The sequence below is a fragment of the Motacilla alba genome, chromosome 1A (assembly GCF_015832195.1).
Source record: "Motacilla alba alba isolate MOTALB_02 chromosome 1A, Motacilla_alba_V1.0_pri, whole genome shotgun sequence".
Lineage (NCBI taxonomy): Eukaryota > Metazoa > Chordata > Aves > Passeriformes > Motacillidae > Motacilla > Motacilla alba.
The window spans coordinates 7091759-7107713 of record NC_052031.1 but is presented as its reverse complement, the minus strand read 5'-3'; the positions used below and the strand labels follow the sequence as shown (position 1 = coordinate 7107713).

The 15955-nt window shown below is 48.7% G+C and overlaps 1 protein-coding gene across 10 annotated transcripts in view; it reads left to right on the top strand.

Moving 5' to 3' along the window:
- Positions 1-15955, top strand: part of FRMD4A (FERM domain containing 4A) — a 357044-nt gene that overhangs the window by 206360 nt on the left and 134729 nt on the right. Inside the window, exon 1 of one of the 10 annotated variants that reach the window (XM_038154026.1) lies at positions 6536-7922. The exons of the other annotated variants lie outside the window; for them this stretch is intronic. The gene's annotated coding sequence lies outside the window, so the exon portion shown is untranslated. Of the gene's footprint in view, positions 1-6535; positions 7923-15955 lie in introns of those variants that run through there. 10 annotated transcript variants of the gene reach the window in all.

Genomic DNA, 15955 nt, shown 5'->3' with positions numbered 1-15955 from the left:
AGTCACCATCACTGTGTTCTGCAAAGCCAAACCACAAATATTAGTGAGTTTGTTGTAGAGCTTAATTGCCAGGTATCCTTTCTGACCAATGGACTATGCTGCTATAGCCAATCTGAATAGAAATTCTTACCATATTTTTTATGAAAGAAACCCAAAGAGTCATTGCAAAAGGTATCACTTTAACAACAGTTGATTTGTGTTTTAGGTCTGAAATCTCTATTCACCTCTCGTGGTTTAATGAGTTACACTTCACACTCAGGATAGAGAGAAGCATGTTATGATTAAGCTCAGGTTATAGGTGAAGATAGAGGGATAATACAAGATGAAATGTCACTGAGAAATAGGGGGGAGAGAACAAATTCAACCATAATCCCAACCTTTTCCATCTGAAAAACAGGCACTTAGTTTTCCTTAGCCCAAGGACTGCAACAGCACTACAGAACGGCAGAAACTACCATTATATTAACCATGAGGTACTGGGAGTTTGGTTGAGAAGTTCAGTGGAGCCCATCAGTGTTCAGAAACAAAAATAACTCCTGTTTCTCACTGCCAGCAGTCATGGGGACAAGGTGCTACTACAGTGCAAGTCCCACATCTCGCCTCTGAGGTAGTGTCAGACAGGTTGCAGATGTTCTCAAAGTGGGGATTAGATGTATAATGATGACTTCTTATGAATCAGCACTGATCTATCCTTTCCTGCAGAAATGGAGCAGGGGATGACAGGCTGAGTGACGAGAGCATTTTTGAAACCACGGTAATTAGGGTAAGATGTTCACCCTTTTAATGCAGAGGCTCTGTGGTTTGAGACCTCCCCAGGACATACGAATTTCAGTTTCCCATCTCTTTATTTTTGGAAGAAAATATCTATGCTACTTATCCTACAACCCCACAAATGTCTGCAAGACCTGTTGCAGTCATTAGATGAAAGGCATAAAGAGTCCTCCAAGAGGCATCAATACTCAACTCTGGCATCCCAAACAGCAGCAAGCAAGGACTGCTGAGTCCCACCACTGGGACACTCCCAGGCTCTCCCGCCCTTCTCAGGGCTGGTCTCCAGCAGCTCTGGGTCTGTGTGGCCCATGCAAACAGAGTTAGACATCACAGGGACATCTCAAGTTGGTGCAAACCCTGGAGATCCCGGGATGCTCAGAAACCAGACCACCACTGTGTGTGGAGAGGAAATGAGCAGCCTTTGTGAAGTGAACTAATCAAACCCATCAGTCTCCTCAGCTGAGGGTTAACAGTCTTTGTGGTGACCACCCTGGACAGGGTGTCAGGAGAGCTGGGGTTTATCCTGGTGTGCCTCAGTAATGAAAAGGAAATAGTTTTCAGATGAGCAATAGAAGCCCAGGTCCCAAAGACATCAGATAGGCAGCAATCAGACTCAAGTTAAACAATAAATCAAGTAACACCGAGCCTTTGCTCTAACAGAGCACCATTATGGCTGGTTCTGTGTTTATTTAGAAGAGATTAGCCCATTTGAAATGTTTTCATATTAAATGTAATTTGGGTGTTTGTTATTGACTGGGTCTAAATGCAAACATTATTGGTCAGATAAATATTTTCTGACATACAAGATCTGTTCACTGCACTTTTTTGACACAAGACCTTACTTGCTCCAAGATTTATTTTCTGTTTCCTTCCTCTCTTTGTGGGGATTGCTTCATAAAGATTAAAAAAAGTGTAAAGTAGAAATCACTGATAAAACTGTCAGAAATGGAGCAGCCTTTGTTAATCACTGATTCATTAGCGGGAGGAAGAAGAGGGGTCTTGAGCCAGCACAAAGGGTTTGGTGTCACAAGGCCTGTGATTTATTCCTAAGTCTGTCTCTCCCCCTCTCTCTGTGCCCAATTGGGTACAGGATCTTACCCAGGTAAATTGATCTCTCCATGACTCCCTTTTCCCATCTGTTCAACTGAGGTAATGATCTCGCCTCACAGAGGTAGTGAAAACTTTCAATAAGAAAAGGTTACCTGAAAAACCACACCTGCATCTGAAATTAGGCTACCCCCTACCAACACCTACAGCAGCTTCCCCTGGTTTTGTTTGGTGGGCAAGACATGGAGTAGAGAAAAACACTCAAAGAAATAAAATAGTATAACCAAAAAGTACAGAAATTGGAAAGCAAGCTTACAGTATTTTTTATTTCAGTTGCTAAAACTGTCATTTTACTGTGTCACTTTAGTATCTCCTGAGCCGTTCTTTAAGGTTGCAGTTATGTATTGAAACATTGTCTGAGTGGTTTTTTGGTTTTGCTACATTTGTTTAGAAAAATCTTTTCATAATTATTTCTATGCCATTTTGAAATGTTCTCAGGATTTTCTGCAAAATGTGAAATAGAAAGCTTTTCCAACTGGTATAAGTTTTGCAATCCTCAGTAGAAGGCAGCGTAAAGCTACAAAAATATTCTTCAAATCTGAAATCATGCAAAGTACAAAGGCTATTTCAGTACAAAAAGCCAAACAAATGAGAATGAGTTTGATTTATTCCTCTGTGCAAAAGAGAGTACTTCATTATGTAGCTCAGTGCAGGAAGTACATGTTGATTTTGCCTAACTGGAGGCACGTTTTTGGGCTTGGCTCTCTCAGCTGATTCATTTGATGTCCTTCACAATTACCTGTGCTGCCTTTTGGCATCAAAGCAGGCTTCTGGCTGTCCTTCCAGCACCAGTCAACTGCAGCATCTGAGGAAAGTGCGGGGGAGAATAATTTTGCTTTTTCCCAGCCTTGTTCTCAGGTCCTTGCCATTCACTCTCCATTTGCTCAGCAGTTCCCCTGCATGGATGAGGTTGTTCACTTGTTTCATCCACCTTTGGATGAAAGAGGTTTTCTCTTACTGGTAGCATTTTTTAATTCTGCCTGCACTGGAGCCATGCTGGTGGTCTGAGAGCATCTCTCCAGGTGTCCCCCAGCCAAAAAGTGCTGTCTGCCAGCACCATGAGCATCTTCTGGAGCTCCTGCTCCTCCCCTGGGGAAAGGCATCTCCATCTTCCACCACCACCAATCCCTTTTTATGGACGGAAGAGGCCCCTGCCATGTCTGCTCCTTCCCACACTGGTTTGCTTTCAGGCCATTTCAGGTGAAAACGGCAATATTCTGTGAAGTTCCTGAGGCAGAGCTTTGCTCAGCTCTGAAGAAAAGGGAAGCACATGTCCCCTCTAACCCCACGGGAGAAGGGATTTGTGAGGACTTGACCTCCATCAAGGAGGGGAATCCCTCATCCCTTCTATTCCTCCTGCAAGGACAGGCATGGCTCACAACATGTTCCATCAGGAAGATTTCCTTCTTTCTTCTTAGTCCCAGACCCAGGTGGGTGCAAAGAGGAAGGAACTGCAGGATTGGCTGCTGTCTCCAGCATCACTCCACTGAGCCGTGGGTGACCCTGGGAGGGCTGGTGGTGCACCCAGCTCCTCTTTGGCCCCTTATGCACACTTGAGCTGTGTGCTTTGTTTGGCCTCTCGGATGCCAGGATTACCCAGAGCTAACTGGGACACAGGCGACTTACATGTGACTCCTGTCCCTTTCCAGAGCAGCCCCAGGCTGGAGCTGGAGGCAGCAGGCAGGATTTGGCAGCCCAGGGTCATGGCACCAACCAGTTGGGGTTGGCTTGTCCCCACCATCCCTTCCAGCTGCCTCGTGGGGACCAAGCTTTGCTTCCCTGCGTAATAATCCTGCCAGCATGCACTTCCCTTGCCTAATGAAGGGAGGATTTATTGCACCAGCTCTCTGGGAATGTCGAGGTCTGCTTCCTTCCCTCTTCAGCTCTCTGAGACCCTTTAAGTACAGTCTGTGTGAAAATTAATCAGACGCCCTGGAGGCTTATTTTGTCCAAAGCTAAAGTCCTGCTTCTCCCTTTCCCCCCGCCTTTTGTGCCCCAATTACTTAAGGGATTGTCCTGGAAATTAATGAAAGCATGACAAGGGAATAACACCCACAGTTCATCTCAGAAGGGAAGTGTTTCTGTGAAAGGCTTAACTAGAAACATCTCGTGGTTCACCCAGCAAACCTGGAGACCTTCCCGGCTGGAAGCACGCTGTGCCATGACAGTTGGTGTTGCATGTGCCCCATATCCCATGTCTTAGAAGTCCACACTCAGTTAGGAGTCAGGTCCTGCTCTGAGAAATTGCATTTTGCCTTTTTGAATGAGATCCCTGAGGCTTCCACCTGGTTTCCAAAGTCCTCAGCACAAATTGTCACAAGGTCACAACTCATCAAAACCTCTTTCGGAGGAAAACGGTGTGATGGGGACAGGCTTGGTGGTGGTACACGTAACCCTCCATCCCTTTTTTGCTGGCCCTGGTCCATGGAAGGGGATGAGGGCAGACTGGTGGCTCGGGTGACCAACTAGGTCACATCAGTCTCCCAATACTGAGGCCTATTCAATGTATGGAGGATATAGACTGTTTCAGATGAAAAGAGGTGATGCCATCGCTTCTTCTCCAGCCAAAATACAACAGAGCTCATGAGCAGTAAGACCATTTTATACCACGAATTTCAGAGGGACCACGTGAATTAACGCACAGGCTCACCTGACATTTCATTTTCTAGATCTGGCTGACCCTTGTCATGGCTACAGTAAGTCAGCTGCATTGATTTACAGTGAAATTCTTATGCCTAACAGCTTATATCATCTCTGGAAATGGATTTCTGCTCCCAAGTTACTTAGGCCCATGTTGCTTTTTAAGTTTTGAGGCTTTTTATCTTTTACTGCCACTCAAATACTATGAGTTAAGAGTTGTGCAATCAATGAGAGTTAGGCCATTGAACACCTCCCACGGGGGGGCAGGCAGTTAGACACCTTCAGCAAATCCTGAATGTTCTTTGAAAGCTTTTTCCTCACCTGCCATGGGTTTCAGATGTGCCATATGGGGGAAATGGCACTGACCTCTGTAAAGCAATGCACCTCTTACAGATGCAAATCATGGAGTAAATGTGAATATTACTTCATGACACAACATCTCCTCCAGCCCGTTAGTGCTAATTAATGCAGTTCTGGGGGTAGACAGTATTCATTAAGCTTTTCTGAAACTACTAGAAATGTTCATGTAACAGCTCACACATTCTGATGGCACCCACAGTCCTATCACCACGTTCCTTGTAAAGTATTTTGGTTCTTTAATCTTTGCTAACGAGAGTGGGAATGAATTGTCAACAGTAATTCTCCAGCACAAGGCCATGGTGTTTCCTCCTAGCTTTATTATCAGGAGCCAAGACAAAGGAATCAGCATGTTTTCATTGTGGCACAGAGGCATCTGCTTGCTGGAAGCTGGATTTTGTGCATGTCAAAGTTAAATATGTGGGTTGCTGTTCTGTTTTTGGGACTTGCCATGATAGGAACCAGCTTGGAAGAAGCGTGGCCATTCCTTGCTTCTATCATTGCAATGACAGCAGCTTTGCTGCCTCCAGACTGGGTGTTTGCTACCAGGGTGTATTGTTTGGGTAGTGCCAGCTCCAGAGACTTTGTGAGATTATGGAATTTCCTTGAAGAAAAGGACTTTTGCTGCTGTTGCCGAATTATAACTGGGAAATTTGGAGAGGAATGTGCATGAGTTGCATTACTTTTTTTACCAGGGAAGAAACCTAGATCTGGCCAGTTTTTCTAGGAAAGAAGGGTGCAGTGAATACGTGAGAGGAGCTGGGGCAAAATCCTTGTCCAGTTCTGGGGAAAAACCACTCTTTCTGGTTGAGTAATCATAATCAGCTCTTGGCAAGGACAATACTCCACTGTCTTTCCACATTATACAAAACAGCTCCCATTTCTAAGTTCTAAACTGTTAACTCCATCAGGTACCTAGAGGATGTTATCTTCACTACCCATCCAAGGCCCCATGAGCAACACTTACCCTAAAGGATGTGTTAACATTTCCTGCAATAGTGGGAGATATTCCTGCTACATTTCCTTTATCCATCTTCACTTAGACAAGCCACTTATTTTTATTGCAAATGTTTCTTCATGTGGGAAGGTGATTTTTCCTTGCTGGTTCTAATCAGAGTCAGGACTGAATCGCTGCTGGGGTCTGTGCTCTTCTTCAGCACAGCAGACAGAACCTCCATGAGATATGTTGTGTCCTCTGCTGAAGGAAAGAGCAGAAGGGCATTTGGGAGACAACTTGAAGTTTCACCTTTTTCTGAAATTAGTAGGTTTAAAATTCCAGGAGGTTTTGCAGTTTGTGTTCTGGTGGTTTGCCTCTCAGTGTTACTTCAGCAGCTGGATGCACACATGGATGAGATGAACCCATAAATCCACAATCTTTACCCTTGCAATGGAGCCATGGACAGCCTGCATTTCCTAGAGCAGGGATGGATACCTTTGCTGCTTCTTGCCCCTCTGTGCTGACCTTGGGATCAACTCCGGAACAGGGCTGAGCCACCTCAGCTACTTGGTCCTAACCCTCAGCAGCCAGAGGTCAGAACTGCCTCAATATTTATCCCCTTAATCAAAGCCCTTGGGTGGAGTGAGCTGGATGGGTGAGCCTGCCTGGGGCTGCATGCCCAGCTCTGTGTTTATGCCTGTGCCCTTAAAAACAGGAGAGGGAACTGTGCTCATGCTCTAGCATTTGGTTGTTGTACCCAGAAGGACTTTGCACCCCACTGGCCCCTTTATGTCCAGAGAGTACATAAAAAATCATGGTCTTGACTTTGAGTCTGACAGCAAATCAAACCCAGCAACACTCCCAGTTAAAATGAGACATTCTTCTCCTTCACTACCACCATGTCAGGAGAGTGACTTTGTCATCTTCCTGTGGGGCAAAGAGGGAAATTCCCTGTATCCTGTGTACTTTCCAGATCCACCCTCGCCATGAGCATCCTCTTGGTGGCATGAAAGCCACCTGAAAACAAATGAAGAAAAGTGCTCCCCTCCACACCTCCCCTCCCAAAGCAAACCTCTTCCCAGCCAGTCTGTTCCAGAGCATGGCACAGCAGCTGCCTCTGGTTTTTACCCAGTGAGAACAACCCCACTCCCAGAGAGAAAATACTGATGGAGGGGCAAAGCAGTGGAACAAGCCAGAGTTTTAACCACAGGCGTGGTTGCTTCATGGTGTGAGTGCTTCATGCTGTGCATGTTTAAATCAATAAATCAGCACTTTTTGGAGGCCCACATATACTGTCTTTCTTGACTGATCTAATTATTTAATAGTGACACCCTTGCATGAGGGTTACTCTACTGCAATGTGTACAGATCTTCTATTGCTGGGCAGCATCCCCACTCCTTTACACCATCACAAGCTGCACCCTTCACCCAGCCAGGACCAGGGGGGAAAATCATCAGAAGGGAGGCTGCCCTATTTTCCAGGGCTTCAGCCTGGCAGGAGCTGCTCTGTCTCCAGCCCCACGGGTGCTCGGGGCCCGGGGCTCTGCTCTGAGCATCCCCGCTGCTCTCGCCCCTCTCCGTTATCGCCTCGAGGTGTGCACGCGTGGCCAGGGGGGTGAGCACCGCCACCCCGCACCCTTTCTCCCCTTTCCATCCCTTCATCCTCCTCCCAGAGGCGAGGGGGAGCCCAGATGTTGGCAGGCCCGAGCCAGGTTCATCTGTTTCACATGACCCAGCGCCAACTGCTGCTCGCTGCCCTCCTCCCTCCTTCCTCCTCTTTCCTCCTCCTCCTCCTCCTCCTCCCTCCCCGGCTCCAGCCTCGCAGCCTCGCAGCGCGGCAGCGGCCGCGCAGGAGCCGGGCGCCGGCAGGCGGGGAAAGGGAAGGAGAAGGGGGAAAGGAGGGTTCCGGCATCCCGGCAGGGAGGATGGGACGGCGCTAGGAGCGGCCGGGAGCGGAGGGAAGGGCCGCGCATCCCGCGCACCCCGCGGCGGAGAGGCGGCGATGGATGCGGGGCGCTAGAGCCGCGGCCTGGAGGCGCGGTGCGGCGGGGATGCGCTCGTCCCGGGCTCGGAGCTGAGGGGCCGCCGGGGCCGCCGAGGCAGCGGAGAAGGTAACGGGGTCTTTGTCTGCGGAGGGGAGGCGAGGCGGGCCGGGGCTCCCCTCGCAGCCCCGGCCCCCGGGGAAAGCCCAGCCGCAGTGTGCGGGCTGCTCCACGCCCCCTCCCTCCATTTACCTCAAACGGAGAGAAATGTGGGCAGCAGCTGCTTTGCCTGTCCTTTCAAAAAAAAAAATCCCCAGCCCCGAAGCCTGGGATTCGGTGGGCGAGGAAGGGAGCCGAGCGCGGCGGCGGGGGAAGGAGACGGTGTGTGCGGGGGGAGAGAAGCCGGCGCTGTGATTCCTTCCCCCCTTCCCGAGCAATCTGGCTGCCTGTCCCCACTGACTGCCAAGATGGACTGCTCCTTCCCTTCCCAAATGGCTGCAGCAAGTTTAATGCAGAGCCGGGGGCTTCGCTGAGGGGAAAGCCCCCGGCTTGTTTTTCCTTTCCCGTGTGCACCTTTTCCTGAGTCGGGAATAGAAAAGTTGCTCCAGATTCAGGGCTAGAAAAGACAAATGTGTATAGATAGCTCTGCTTCTGAACTGTGCCCGCATGGGAGTGCATCTGCACGCCCTGCAGACCGGCCCCGCGTAAGGAGGGCTCCTGGCCGCATTGTTACCCGCTGGCTGCTGGGGAGGGCAGCACGAAAGTTGTTTCCAACCTCTCCATAAAATTTCCAGGAGAGACAATTGTTTCTAATAATAGCCCCGGCAGCGGTTTAGCAATACAGCACACACAGATGCGGAGCTATCTGGCACATCTCTCGCAGGCAAGTCAGGTCGCAGGGAAAGCTGAACTCCCGGCTTGCCGGTTTGGTTCGGGATTTCAAAACGTTGTCCTGAACAAAAACGCCGGCACCGCTCGCCCTTTCCAGAGGCGAAGGGGGTGTGGTGCCTGTGCCGGCGCGCTGCACTTCACGGGCTCGGCTTTCCCCGTGCCTCGGGGATCGGCAGGGGTTGGATCCTGGTTCTGCCCAGCTCCGGCTGGATATCGGGGTGTCTCGGACCCGCTTCCCTCCAGATTGGTGCCCGGGGGCCGATGCGCATCCCCCACCCCATGCATGGAGGGGTCTGTGACGGGCGTGGGTGTCTGTGCCGTCTTCCCTGCCTAGAATTGCCTGCCAGGCACCAGAGAATTCCCGAGGGAGTTCAACCCCTCAGGCTGGTCCCTTTCCCCGTGGGGTGGTGGCAGAGGCCCCGCTGCTGCGTGCACCCTCACTTGGACCGTGATGCTGACCCTGGCTGGGCTCGGCTTGGTGGCTCGGAGCTGCTCGGCTCGACCCTCCTGGCACAAGTTACAGGTAGCCTGTTCTCTTCAAATATTAGTGTTTGGAAGATGGTTTTAAGCATCAGTGCCAGGCAGGTATGTGCCACGCTCTGCAGGAGGGCGAGCTGCTCGTGGGGTGGTTTCTGCAGCCCAGCTGTGCTGCTGAGCGAGGGGCTGTGGCAGAAGCATGAGGAGGCAAGAATTTATTGCTTCTTGGTACAAGAGGGGATATTTTGAAGGGTCTTCAGCTCAGTACCACCTTGTGCTGCTGCTAAGGTCAGCTGTGTCCCTCAGAGGACCAAACAGGCTGGAGGAGTTGGCATTGCTCATCCATCATGCTGTGTGATCAGTTTCCACAGAAGGGAGAAGTGCACCAGTGGAGCATAGCATGTGGATTTATGCACGTGAAAAATAAGCATTTTGTTCTTCAGTGAATTTTTGTTCTAAATGCCTAGCCTGGAAATATGGGGTCTCTCATCTTGAGCATAGAAGCACCAGTGAGCCACTCACAACCCTTCTGGGCAAGCTACTCTTGTCTCCTTGTAGACTGTTTCTGGTGGTCCTGTTGTTGCATGTCTGAAGTGGTTATTGCATTAAAAATGCAGCTTGATATTTGATGGTACCTGTGGTCACAGCATTGGGTTGCTCAGGGCCCTACAGCAATGCAGCATCACTTGGTGCAGAGAGATCCTGTCAAACTAGCCAGGTCAAGAGCTTCCTCTGGTGCACAGGGTGTTGTTAAGAGAGACATAAGCCTGGGGAAGACTTCCCAAGTCATGGAGTCTAGTCCCACACATCGCAGGTAATTACAGTGGTACACATCCCCTTTGTTGCTGCTGTTACTGTGTGAGTAATAGCAGAAGGCTTGAATCAGTTTTGAGTGCAGCTTAACACCAAAGCCAAAGTAAAACTGCAGGCGTGGATGAAGGAGAAAATGCTTTATTAGGGAGAACTGGAAAGGAGCTGGGGAGTCACTGAAGTCTCAAGCTGCAGTCTGTTAGCGCTGTGAAGGAAGGGTCATGCATTGCAAGGAGGGTGACACGTGGGGAAGGTATTAAGGAGTGTGTTGATCCAGCATTAACCAAATTTAGGGTCAGGGCTTAGTGGTGTCCCCTGAAGATGCAGAAAGGCTCTGTATGAACCACTTTTTGTGAGCTGGATTGCTGGGACAAGCAAAGGCTGCTGTGATGCACAGGGCCACGCTCAGGCTCAGCTCTCAGGAAACTTGGGTGTCTTTTACTCAAAACTCTCTGTATTTGAGGAAATCAAGGTTTCTGCTACTCTGAGCTGCACCCAGAATCTCCATCTAGGTGGGAACCATCCCACAAATGCCCATCTCTTAGGAATCTGGGGGATGTGCTATGGGGTCATCCACAAGGGCAGGTAACTGTAGCTCCCTGGGACCCTCATGTTTCATCACAGGATGGGGTGCACAGCTGGCTCCCAAGGTCACTCAGCAATGCCAATCTCCAGTCATCCTTGCTGCTTTGCTCCTTCCAGCAGCTGGAGGAGAGAATTGCCCTGCAGCCCCAGTGCAAGCAGAGCACGGCAGCCCAGCAGGCAGCAAGGTCTGACAAGGTTAAGCTGTGATGGAATCGCTTACAAGCCTCCTCCAGCTCCAAATCCCAGGGTGTTCCAGCCTCTCTCAGGTTCCCTAAGCCAGCAGTGCATTGCCCAGCATGGCTTCAGGGACCACTACAGCTGACAACATCCACTGATACTTCTTCTGCTCCCAGACTTATAAAAACTTAATCCCTAGCCCTCCTGTAAATCTCAGTATGTTCTGTGTCCTAGAAAGCCACAATTTGGTGAGGCTGCATAATGAGCTGGAGCTGGAGCCCCTGTCTTCTTTTCTGGGGATGAGCCTTGTCAAGGACCAAAAATGACTTTGATTGCTTTTCTCTCTGATCTGACACTGAGAAGGGACCCCAGACAGATATTTGATCAGTTCTGAGCTTCTGGGAGCACTTTCATGTTGATGAATTGCAAGCACACAAGTTTTGATCTTGTCTCCTCTGCTCCAAGTCACCTTTGCACTCCACTACACTCGAGTCGATGTCAGCCTGAAGGTTTACTCCTTGCCTGTGTTTGCCTCTAGTAGGCTGCCTGCCAGAAAAAGTAGAAGACCCTGATGTACCTCCCCTTCCCAGTGCACCTCTGCTGCATGGCTGTGTGATACTCCTCTGAGGCCCCAAGTCTGGTGCCAGATGCCCTGGGTGCCTCTCTGTGGGGTAAGATGGGACTTCAGCCCTTGCCCAGCCTTAAAGTGGAAGGAGGCCAGAGGAGCTGGCACCATCTGCTTTCCAGTGCCACCAACAATATTTTTGTTTACAGCCCACTTTGCTCCTTTCCTAACAGATAGACGATGCTTCTGCTTTTGTCCTGAGCTTCTCTGTGACATTTTCATGCGGTGTGGAACAGTTGCTGTGTCCCCACACTCAAGAAAAGATCACTAGTGGGTAGCTAAATGATCTTTTCACCCTCTGCCTGCCCTGGCGGGATGAGCTGTGATTTAGTGTAGTAATCTTTGGGAAAAGTCATCAAAAAAAAAAGGTAGGCAAGTTGACTTTTTGTTACTTAAATTTACTGTAAAAAGGTCCAATGAAAATCTCCTGAAATGCTGCAAACCAGAAAGAGGTTGATAGAGAAATCCTGGCTAGAGAAATCCTTTTGTGTGTACACTTCCACACGTAATGCCTAACATTTTGACAATGGCTGTTGGGCTTGCCAACCCACTAGGCTCAGGCTCTAGTGTTTGGATTATTTATTTATTTTTCTTCTTAGAAGTCTCCAGATCTCCCAATCAAAATAAACCCACCCTTGTTTGGGTTTCCTGGCCGTGTGGGATCCAACGTGGCTGCAGCTGTACCACACACGCTGTAAGCGCTGCTGGCATCCCATCCTTCCCAGCTGAAACATTTCACGCAGGGAAGTGCTTTGCAGATAGCGGAGCAGCCACGGGCTGGCCCTGGGTTTATGCAGGACAAGCAGGGGATGGAAAGCTGCTGCATCAAGTGAGCAGCTTGGAAAGGCAGCACAAAATCTGAAGCTGAAACCTGGCACCTGTCCTAGAGAGGGGAGTGTGGATTGAGCTTTTTCCACATTTTAACATGGTTTTATCCTTGCTGTGCATGGGGAATGTCTGTGCTGGCTACCCCCACCCAGGGTTTTGTGAAGACACTCATCATCCCAACACGTGGCTGCCACGTGTGTGCTCACACACTCATTTCCTGGTGAGATGGGGCACACAGGGGGACAGGGATGATTTAGGGGATGTGTAATCAAACACAGTGCTTCCTTTGTGCACACACACACATCCTCCCCCAGTGTGGAAGCGTGCTGGAAAAGAAATTTGGAAGGTGACTTCCACCGTCTTCTGCAACTCTGAACTGCAAAATCCAAAAGAGAAAAAAGTTACATCTGAAGTGGCCTGGTCTCCCTGGGATGCCTTGCATCACCTCCTGGGGTGGTTATGCAGTCAATGAAGGTGTCACCTGGGCTTGTGCTGCAGGAGGTGGTGGGAATTGGGAGAAGAGACTTGTTCCTCACCAAGACCAGGGAAAACTGCCAGGAGGCACCAAATTTGCTTTGCTTCTGTGTTGCACTATGAAATGTGCCTTCTGAAATGCTCTGGGAGTGATTATGGCAGTTCTGAGGGAAATCTGCAAATCCAACAGTGCTGAGCTGTGTCCTCACTTTCTCAGTCCCCTCTCACAGGCACAACTGACTGTGTACAGGGCAGAAGGCTGCTCCAAAACAGATATTGAATCTATTGAATCCTGGGAGCTTAGGACTCAGGGGTATCAGATCCAGCTGCTGAGTTTGCAGACATTGCATCAGGCTGTTCCCTCTTCTCTTCCCATCCTTAGCTCTTCTGCATCGATTATTCTTAGTACTAAAGAGCTGCTGAGTTTAGTTCCAGAAAGGAACATCCTTCCCTGGCTCTTAAAAAGCAGAGGCATATGGTAAAAAACAGGTTTGTGTCGAAGTGTTTATTTCAGGTCTCTCCTATGCAGAGGTTACAGATTGTCCATATTTAGTATGTCACGAGATGCCCTGATACAGAGATGACCTGGTCTTGCTGCAGCAATAGCCAAAGAATTCTCAATACAGGTGGTGCAATATCCTGGCATTAGTCAGGCTGTGAATGGAGGTATAAAAGCACAGGCTGTGTCCTAAAAGTAGTTTTCCCTGCTTGAGCCCTGAGCAGGGCTAGTCTGAGCTCTAGTCCTCCCCAGAAACACAAGTGTTCAGCATCAGGAGCTGTCAGGACTGGAGAAAGCAGGTTGGACCCCTTCATACCCCTCATCCAGGGTGTGCAGGCAGAGCCCATGGGAGATGTCCCAGCCCCACTCAGCAATGGTTGCACTCAGGAACACAGTGGGAGATGAAAGCATCAAACCAGACCTCTGCAAGCAGGACTGGTTTCTGAAAACCTGAAAACACCTGCATCTCTGAGGATGAGTCAGCTGCTTGTCAGCTGAATGTGCTCTGCATCTCACCCTGTCCTGCCTGTGAAACCCAGCTCTGGGGGATGATGCCCACCCTGCACTGACCCTGTCAGCTGCTGCTGCTCAGGCAGAACTGCTGGCAGCTGCCCAGCCTGGGCACAGCCACAGCCCTGGCTCTCGACATCAAGTGTGTGTCAGACCTGCTGATTAGCAGTGGCTGGAAACAGCCCGGTGACATATTTTCCCACTGGAAGCATATCAGTTCTTGGAGTGCTATTCAAAACAAGAAGGGGGAAAAAAACAACAAAAACAGCAGTTCTATACACAGATTAACATTTTGCTTTTTTTTTTTTTTTTTTTTTTTTTTTTTTTTTTACTTCTTTCACATCTGGAATGACTTTTGTAAGTGTGTTTTCTATTATGGGCTATATATAACACTGCTCAGTGCTCTCCCTTGACCTGCTCTGTTACAGTACCTGAGTGATGCAGTGCCCAGTGCCTTGGCTCCATTGATCAGGCCAGCACCACTCACACCTCCCAAGGCTCAGTGATACAGTCAGTGCAAAACACCCAATGAGCACTAAAAGGACACTTCAAGCCATAAATCTTAATTTGTCCTTTAGAAATATTTCACACATACTATCACTTCCACTGCCTTGGGTCACTTTGGTCATCTTCCTATGAACCCACATTGATTTTTTTTTCCTCTGGCAAATCACATTAGTTTCAATAGCAAATAAATTGTCCTGTTTTCTTCCATGACTAAACGAAACCTCCTGCGAATGTGTTCCCAGAAGACTTGGATGCTCTCATATAATTACACTCTGTCTGCATGCACAAACAAGTGATATCTGGAACATTTTGCTGAAAGTATGCCACGTTTCAAGTGTGAAACTGTACAAAAAATTAAAATTTTATGTGTGTTTAAAAGGAATTTAACATGTCAGGTGTAGGAGAGATTAACAGACATGATAATACCTTTGGGAAAAAAAAAATAATAATAATCTATTGTCATGTACTTTATTGCTACATGGTCATTATCCTATGATGACTTACAGTGCTTGCTGCAGAATATGATAGGGAATGAACCAGAAGGTGACCAGGAGTCCCTGCAAAGAAGTTGATGTGACTTATAAAGGCTTCTTCAAGTCCCTCATTGGTAAAGGATTTTCCTCATAGATAATTTACATAATTTTCCCTTTTTGTCCTTTGTGCATAGCAAACGGAGTGAATACAGAGCTCTTCCAGGGGAAGCAAGACCCTTCCAAGGCATATCTTGGTTTTCTTGAAGCACAGCTATGCTCAAAAGTTGATGAAGCACCTGTCCCAGGACCACTCTGCTTGTCCTTGTGCAAAGACACCAGAGATCCTTTATCCTCTTTCCCTCAGGGCCTCCCATTTTAGCTCTTTATATTTATTTCTTTGGGCTGCATTAGGGACTGGCAACCCAAATGATGGATCACAGCGCTCGTATGCAATGTGCAAACATGGGATGATGCTGCAGAACTTGCCTTAGAGGGATTACTATCCAGAAAATAAGTTCACCCTGGGGGAAATACAAAAAGAAAAGATCACCAAATAAAGATGTTCACAGAGTTTGGCTGAGCTGAGTTGGATCAGGAGAAGTTTATGTACAGGGCAAGTTATTCTGGGTGTTAACTGGGAAGTTGGCAGCAAGGAGGATTGTCTACCTGTTGTCTCATTAACAGAGGTATGAGGGGGACTATTTTTGCAGTGTCTTTTTCTTGTGATAGTGGCAGGTTTTCAGTCTTTGGGAATTCCTTTGGCTTGCAGAGGAATAGCATAGTCTGGATGAGCAGTCCCGAGGTCTGTAAGGTGGGATGAGGCCATGGGCTGCCCTTGCCATTCCCCTTCCACTTCCCATGGGATGCAGCCCTTTGGCTGTAGTGGTTTCATATGGATCCAGTGGTTTCACCAGACCTAAAGATGTCCTATATGTGAACAGCTCATCATCTGCTCTGTAAGAAGTGATGGAATTCTGAGCAGGACTGCAGCTCTTCCTGTCTCACAAGGGCTTGGTGCTGACTCCAGGTTTATGAGGCTGTGCAGGGAAGTCTGTTGGGAGAGGATGGAAGCCCCATCCCCTGACTCATTGAAAACTCATCTGCCTGACAGTGCTGCCAGCAGGGAAGAGCCCCAAGCTGGGGGAGGAGGAGCAGCTGGGCTGCCTCTTTTGCACTATTATTTGTTTATTATTTATTTCCTTACCCATTGCTGGGTGCAGCCAGCTTGTTGCACGTGCAAAAAGGCTGTAGGAGAAACATAGGCTTCCCAAGTAAAAGTGGAGGAGACAGCTACAAGATCCCATTT